The sequence below is a fragment of the Natrix helvetica genome (assembly GCF_964273705.1).
Source record: "Natrix helvetica genome assembly, chromosome: 5".
Lineage (NCBI taxonomy): Eukaryota > Metazoa > Chordata > Lepidosauria > Squamata > Natricidae > Natrix > Natrix helvetica.
In genome coordinates this window covers 103,675,236-103,683,562 of record NC_138551.1, presented here as the reverse complement: position 1 = coordinate 103,683,562, position 8,327 = coordinate 103,675,236, and positions in this window count along the sequence as shown.

Genomic DNA, 8,327 nt, shown 5'->3' with positions numbered 1-8,327 from the left:
TGGCCAACTCAATGTCACTCACGTCATGGGGTGCCTCACCAGCCTCTATTTACCCCTCCTCTCCCAGACACTCCTCGTCTACCCGCCCGGGCTCCTTAGGGCCCCAACAGGAAGCAGTTGCTGGAGCTAAGCGGACACCATGAGAAAGAATTGGCAGAACAACTTAGTTCAAATTGGATCTGACTGAGAAGGAGGCTCAGCAGAAGCACCTCGCTGAGGACTACGAGCATAGGGTTTCCAAGCAGAGGGAAGACCTGTGGGAATGCAAGGCCAGGTACTGGTGCCTGGAGACTCAGCGGGTTGAGATGGTTAGCCAGTTGCAGACCATGATGCAGTCCCTCTGGAACAAGGACCTCCAGCTCTTCGCCACCAGTGGTGCTTCCCTCCAGCCTTCGTCCAAAGCCCCACACCAGGAGGCTGAAGCAGACCCCAAGTTGGAATTTCTGCCCCCCTCCAATCCACACAAAAAGACCCTGAAGGGAGAGACTCTCTGCAGCAACACAAACATTCATTGCACGTATCCATCCCAGGGGCCGTAGTTTAAGGACCCCTGATTTAGTGCAATATAAAAAATGCAAATTATTTTTCTGCTGACCACCAAAGTTTTCTCATGGACCACCAGTGGTCCATGGACCACCAGTTGGTGACCACCGAACCAGAGGATGTGCAAAGTTAAACTTTTCCTGACTGGTACTCCTCTCTGAGGTCCACACACGGTCCTAAAATGTCTATTTTCTAGGACTTCAAACCTTTAGCAAAAAGAAAAGACAGTGTTGTGGCCTGCCAGCGGCCAGTGAAGCTGGTGGAAGACTCAGACAGTGAGGAGGTTGAGGAGGAACATGGGCAGGGGTGAAATTCAGCAGGTTCTGGAGAACCGGTAGTGGAAAATTTAAGTAGTTCAGAGAACTGGCAAATAGCACCTCTGGCGGGCCTCAGAGTGGGGTGGGAATGGGGATTTTGCAGTATTCCTCTCCCAGGAGTGGGAAGGGAATGCGGATTTTGCAGTATCTTTCCCCTGGAGTGGGGAGGGAATGGGGATTTTGCAATATCCTTCCCCTGGAGTGGGGAGGGAATGGGGATTTTGCAGGATCCTTCCCCCAGGAGTGGGGTGGGAATGGGGATTTTGCAATATCCTTCCCTCAGGAATGGGGAGGGAATGGGGATTTTGCAGTATCCTTCCCTCAGGAGTGGGGAGGGAATGGGGATTTTGCAGTATCCTTCCCCCAGGAATGGGGAGGGAATGGGGATTTTGCAGTATCTTTCTCTTTGAGTGGGGAGTGAATGGGGATTTTGCAGTATCCTTCCCCCAGGAGTGGGGAGGGAATGGGGATTTTGCAATATCCTTCCCTCAGGAATGGGGAGGGAATGGGGATTTTGCAATATCCTTCCCCCAGGAGTGGGGTGGGAATGGGGATTTTGCAATATCCTTCCCTCAGGAATGGGGAGGGAATGGGGATTTTGCAGTATCCTTCCCTCAGGAGTGGGGAGGGAATGGGGATTTTGCAATATCCTTCCCTCAGGAGTGGGGAGGGAATGGGGATTTTGCAGTATCCTTCTCCTGCCATGCCCACAGAACCAGTAGTAAAAAAAATGAATTTTACTACTGCCACCAAGCAATGCCACGCCCACAGAACCAGTAGTAAAAAATTAAGAGTTCCACCACTGGGTCCTGAGTGTGAAAAATGGCCATAAGTCACTTTTTTTTCTAATGCTGTTGTAATTTTGAACACTCACTAAACCACCTATAATCCTCTGCTCTCAACCACTTGGCTGCTACTTCAATGACGCTATGAAAAATCTGAGGGTCTTCCTGACAACATCTAAACTTTAGGCTAGAATGGTCTTGAATGGTCATAAGTCAAGGACTGTCTCTTCCCTCAGCAGTACAATTGCTGAAAGAGCCCAGTTCCCCAGCCTTGCCGTGGTGGAGGAACCAAGAGGAGAAGCACTCAAACCCTTCCTCACCCTCACCAAAGAAATACCTGCATTAAATCGCCTTCCTTGGGGTTGAAGGGGGTCTTCGCTTCCCAACCTGAGACAGCTTCTTCTGCCCCACCGTGATGGTCCTCTCCTTCCCAAAATGTCTTCTGGTGAGACCAGCTGAACCTCAAAACTTTCAGGTGAGTCTATGCCTCATTGTAAGAGAAGCGAAGAGGACAACCGGATTTAGCAAGGTCCATATATGGTGCTTTGAAGTCTTAAAGTTGCCAAGGTTGGAGACCCCTGCTTTAGACAGGGGCCTCCATTTTCAATTCCAGTCACCTGGCCAAAAACACCCACAAATCCCTCAGCCAGATACCAGAAGATGGCCTTCAACCTGGCTCCTTAGAAGAGGAGCAAGAGCCTCAACTCTCAAGCTTAGGGCCATCCCCACAACCCAAGGGGCCATCCAGGACACAATGGAGCAGGAGCCTCTTTTTCCGAGGTAAAATGCTAACTAGGGTCAGGAGGAACCAGATGGGAGACTGCTCGTTAAGCTGTCCAAGGTGCTGATAGGCCGGTTGGAATGGTGCCTTGGCAACTGCTCCCACCCCTCAGGAACAGGTGAGCTCCTTAATGCAGAGGATGAAGGCTTTGGCCTTGCCATCTCCAGAAAAGTCCCTCACAAGTAGGAAGGCCACAAATGCTCCTTTGAGCTTTGATTTTTTTTCCAACTTTTCCCTGCTGGAGTCTTTCTTAAAGGCACTTAAGGGGGAACTGGAGTTTAGTTTGAAGTTACATATTTTTAAAATGTTATTTTTTAAAAAAAAAATCAAATTTGTTATTTATTCTCTACTTCATGACTGGTTTTGGTTTGGTTGTTTGTGGTTGGTGTCTGCATTTTTCTTTTCTGCATTTGAACTTTGGAGATAAATAATGTAGTTAAAAATGGCCATATATTTGTTGCTTTTTTTTAAATAAATAACTTTTACAAATAACTTAAGAATAGAATATATCTTTATTTCAGTCATAGACCAGCAATAGACATCAATTTTTACAATAGATTAAAAAAAGAAAAAAATAGTACTGATATTAATAATGGATAATAACATCCCTGTTAAGAAAATACATGTTCTCAAACAGTTAGGGTCACTCCCTAGTTTACGTGGGTGAAAAGCCGATAAGTAGGAGAGTAAATATAATGTTCCAAAAATTGTTAGAGATCTCTCCAAAAAATTGGTAGAAGTTGACAGCTCTAATACTATTGGTGTTCTCTTATACCAGGGGTGTCCAAACTTGGGAACTTTAAGACTTGTGGACTTCAACTCCCAGAATTCCCCAGCCAGCTGCTGGCTGGGGAATTCTGGGAGTTGAAGTCCACAAGTCTTAAAGTTCCCAAGTTTGGACACCCCTGTCTTATACCTTCCCTGGAGGAGTGCTGAGGGGAGAATGTTAAATCTGGCTCTGAAGGAAGCTATTCTTTGTTTTGGGAAGATCAGATTATTTAGATATCTTGCCGGTTCCCACACACCCGTGTTTGAGTCTGTCCCTACTGTTGAGAGGCAACCTATTTAGTTTTTCTTGGAACTCCATGTCCTTCATTCTATTGACTTTGCTTGATCAAAGCCTAGGGACATGAAGAATATCGGTGAGAGCCCCTAAGAGCCCAGCTTGTGATTTATCGCCTGTTTCCAGGGGGAGGGGAAGTTGTTTGTCAACACTAGTGGGGACAGTCCCTCTGGAAAGAAATGCATTTTAAGCCAATGAATGATCATCATCTTCCAGGCTCTAACCTAATTTGAGACATGCCTGTTACAAATAACTTAACAGTAACAGAATTGGAAGGGACCTTGGAAATCATCTAGTCCAACCTCTGCTCAGGCAGGAGACCTGTACTAGGGATTCAAACCACTGAACTGCTGACCTTTCTGATCGACAAGCTCAGCGTCTTAGCCACTGAACTTAGGCATTAATATATCCAGCACACCTTCCTCCTCCTATTTTCCCCACAACCACTGCTCTGTGAGATGGGTTGGGCTGAGAGAAAGACTGACTGGTCCAAAGTCACCCAGATGGCTTTCATGCCTAAGGCGAGACTAGAACTCAATCTCTTGCTTTCTAGCCTGATACAATTTCACTTCAGGCTGAGAAGTCATGTCCTTCTTCTGGCTCATGTTTTGTTGCAGCTTTGGAAAAGGACCTTTTCAGCATTGCCTTTACAGAATCAAAAGTCATTTGAGAGCGAGAGAGAAACGAGACAGAGAGAGACATAGAGACACACACAGAGAGAGACAGAGAAACAGAGAAACAGAGAAACAGAGAGACAGAGAAACAGAGAGAGACAGAGACACAGAGAGAGACACAGAGAGACACACAGAGAGAGACAGAGACAGAGACAGAGACACAGAGACAGAGAGAGACACACATAGAAAGAGAGAGAGACAGAGAGAGACACACAAAGACTGTTGTCTGGGGAAGGTTCTAATAGATGCTGTGTTGAACACAGAGATAGAGCTAGGGCCATCCCACATTTCCCAGCCACCAGAGAGGCAGCTGCCTTTGGAGGCTGAGATGAGTGAGGAGGAGGAACAGCTGGGGCCTGTTCCAGATGCGCATATGCACAGAGCTGTTAGGAGGAGAACGACTCTTGGGAAGCAAAGCACCCATGGACACTGAATGCCCCCCCACCCCTAGGGCTGGGGAATAAATAGAAGGAAAGGGGAGTGGTTGTCGTAGGAGACAACAGTTCGGATTTCTGAAGATTTTGCTCATTGTGTTTTGGGCCACAAAGACTGCTTGCCAGAACTTAATTTGCAGCCTTTTGGCTGGGAGCTCACAGCGCAAGGAACTGATAAGGTCCCTTACTGCAGTTAATTTCTTGAAGGACTATTGCCTGGACTTTTCAGTGGGTGAATGCAATTACCGTATTTTTTGGAGTATAGGACACACCAAGGTTTTGAAGAGGCAAATAAATAAATTAAACTTTTTGCACTCTGCAAACCTCCCAAAAATGGCCCGTTGTTTTTTTCAAAAAAAGGGCATGAATAGCCCTTAGGAGGCTTCTAGAGTGCTCCTGGCGGGGGGAGGCAAACAATGGCCTGGTTTTTTTTTTGCAAAAACAGGCCCATTTTTGTCAAAAAAAGAGGTATGGATAGCCTTTAGGAAGCTTATAGAGTGTTTCTGGGGGCTGCGGGGGCAAAATTGAGCAAAAAACGGCCCATTTTTCGCTCATTTCTGCTCTCCCCAGCCCCCAGGAGCTTTCTGAAAGCCTCCTACAAGCTGTGCATGGCCATTTTGGTGAAGGGGGTGGGGTTTCGGGAGGCAAAAGAATGCTATATTCAATCTATAATACACACCCAGATTTTCAGCCTCTTTTTTCTCCAGAAATTTTTTAATTTTTTATTCTCTTATATACCATTTTAAGTATACATTCACATAATTATTTTCCTTCTTTACATTTATCATTCTTATAGATTTGTTATTCCATTTTATAGGTTATAATATACATATAGTTTGGGTTGCTTTGTTTACCATCCCTTCCTCCTATTGTAACACCACCTTATTTTCATTTCCTTTTCTCCCTCCCTCCCTTCTCTACTTTCCTCCTTCCTCCTCTTGTTTCCTTTCCTTCTTCCCTTACCTTTCTCCTACTCCAACTCTTCCTCTTCCCCTACCTACCCCCACTCCTTCTCTTCCTCTCCCATCCATTGTCCTCTCCTTACCTCTTTCTTCTTTCCCCCATCTTCCTTTCATTCTCTCCTCCTCTCTCTCTTTATTTTCTATTATTACAGGTGTCTCTTTCAAATCTCAGTTTATGTTTCCCCAAGGAAACATAAATCCCCATGGGATGGTATTTCGGCACACCCAAGTATAATTAGTATTGTTTCTTGTTCTCTTACCTTCACTAATCTATCCTAATTATATTTCCCCTCCTTTATATCTCGCTATTTTATATATACTTATATATTTAATATTTTCTTTTCTTTTTTCCCCTTCTCCCCCTCCCCTTTTCCACTTAACAGTGCATCGCCTGGGTTCTGTATCTTCTTCCTACTTTCTTTTCTAGTTTCCTTTCTCTAGCCAATCACAAAATTTTCCCCATGTCTTGAAGTACTCTGATTCCTCTGTTCATCTCTGCACAATCTAATATCTTTTTTACTATCTCTTCATCTGTTGGTAGCTTATTTAATTTCCAATTTTGGGCAAATATTATTCTTGCTGCTGTAGTTACGTGTATAATCAAATAGGTATCCTCTTTCTTAAATTTCTCTGGGATAATACCTAGTAAAAATATCTCTAAATTCTATTTCTTGTTGTAACATTTCCTTTAACCATACTCTTATCTTAGTCCAGTATTTCTTTGCTTCTGCATATGTCCACCACATATGATAATAATAACCTACTGCTTGTTGACATTTCCAACATTTTGCTGATTTATCTTTAAACATCTTTGCTAATTTTTCCGGTGACGTGCCATCTGTAAAACATTTTGTATAAATTTTCTTTGTAAGCTGTTGACATGGTTAATTTATATTTCCTTTCCCATAGTTGTTGCCACTTTTCTAACTCAATCGTGTAATCAAAATTCCTTGCCCAGGTTACCATTGCCTCTTTAACCACTTCTTCTTCTAACCTAGTTCTTAATAGGTAGCTATATAGTTTCTTAATTATTTTTTCTTCCAACTCCGAACTACCTAAGTTAAAACCGTATTCCCTTTTATCTTTTTCATACCTTGATTGTATTTGCAGTTGTGAAAACCATCCTATATTAATCCCTTGTTTTTCTAATTCTTGTTTTTGTTTTAATTCCCCCCTTTCTGTTAAAATATTTTTATATCTACTGATATTTTCCATATTACTCATTTTGGATGTGTCAATGCTTCCATTGTTGAAAGCCACATTGGTATTTCTAAATAGTGTTTCCCTTTCACTCTTTCCCATATTGTTAACAATCCATTCTTTACATAATGTCTTTAAAAATAGCCATGTGCCTCGCTTTTCCCATACCACAAAAATGCATGCCAACCTAGTTGCAAATCATGACCTTCGAGTGTCAATAATCTTGTATTAATCAGTAAGATCCATTCTTTCATCCAAGCTAATCTGGCTGCTTGATAATGCAATTCCCAATTTGGTAATACAAATCCATCTCGGACTCTTGCATTTTGCAACATTTTTATATTAATTCCTGCTTTTCCCCCCTGCCATATATATTTCCCCACTATTTTATTCATGCTTTCAAAGTATTTTTTCTCTAGTTTTATTGGTATTGTTTGGAATAAGTATAACAGTCTTGGTAATATATTCATCTTTACTATTGCTATTCTTCCCATCAATGATAATTGCATGTTTTTCCATCTTTCTAGATCTATTTCTATTAGTTTTCTCACCTTATAATAGTTATCCACCTTTAGTGTTACACACCTTGATGTCAATTGAATACCCAAGTATTTCACTTTTTTTACCACCTGTATGCCAAGTTTCCCCATCAACTCACTTTTCTGTTTTTCTGTCATATTTTTCACCAGCATCTTTGTTTTATCTTTAGTAATCTTCAAGCCCGCTACTTCTCCATATTCTTCTATTATTTCTGCTAGTTTTGCCCCATTTCTATTGTATCTTCTATAATAAACACCAAATCATCTGCAAATGCTTGTAATTTATATTCTTCTTTCTTGACCATCAGCCCTTTTACCTCTTTATTTTGTCGTATTTCTCTATTCAAAATCTCTAGGGTCAGTATAAATAATAATGGGGATAGTGGACATCCTTGTCTAGTTCCCTTCGTGACCTCTATTTTTCCTATCATCTCACCATTTACCATTACTTCTGCTGATTGATCATACCCATGAATCCCTCACCAAATCCCATCACTTGAAGTTGCATTATCATAAATTGCCAGTTCACATTATCAAAGGCCTTTTGTGCGTCCAGAAATAACAATGCCATTTGCTTCTCTGGATTGCCTTCGTAGTACTCTTAGCGTGTTCAATACAATTCGCATATTGCCTCTGATCTGTCTCTTGGGAAGAAATCCATTTTGGTCTATATGTATAAGTTCATTTAAAAGTCTCTTCATTTTCTCTGCCCTTATTGATGCAAAGATTTTATAATCTACATTTAGTAGTGAAATAGGTCTATAGTTTTTAACTTGTTATAGATCCGACTCTTCTTTTGGTATAAGCGTTATATATGCCTCCGTCCATGTTTCTGGTATCTTTGCCTCCCTTAATAAGTCATTAAATAATTCCAACATTATATTGCTTAATACTTCTTGTACGGTTTGGTACAGTTCTACCGGTAATCCATCTGGTCCTGGTGTTTTCCCCTTCTTTTGCCTTTTGATGCCTTCTATTACCTCCATCATTGTAATTCTTTCCTCTAATGCCTTCTTAAATTTCTCTGGA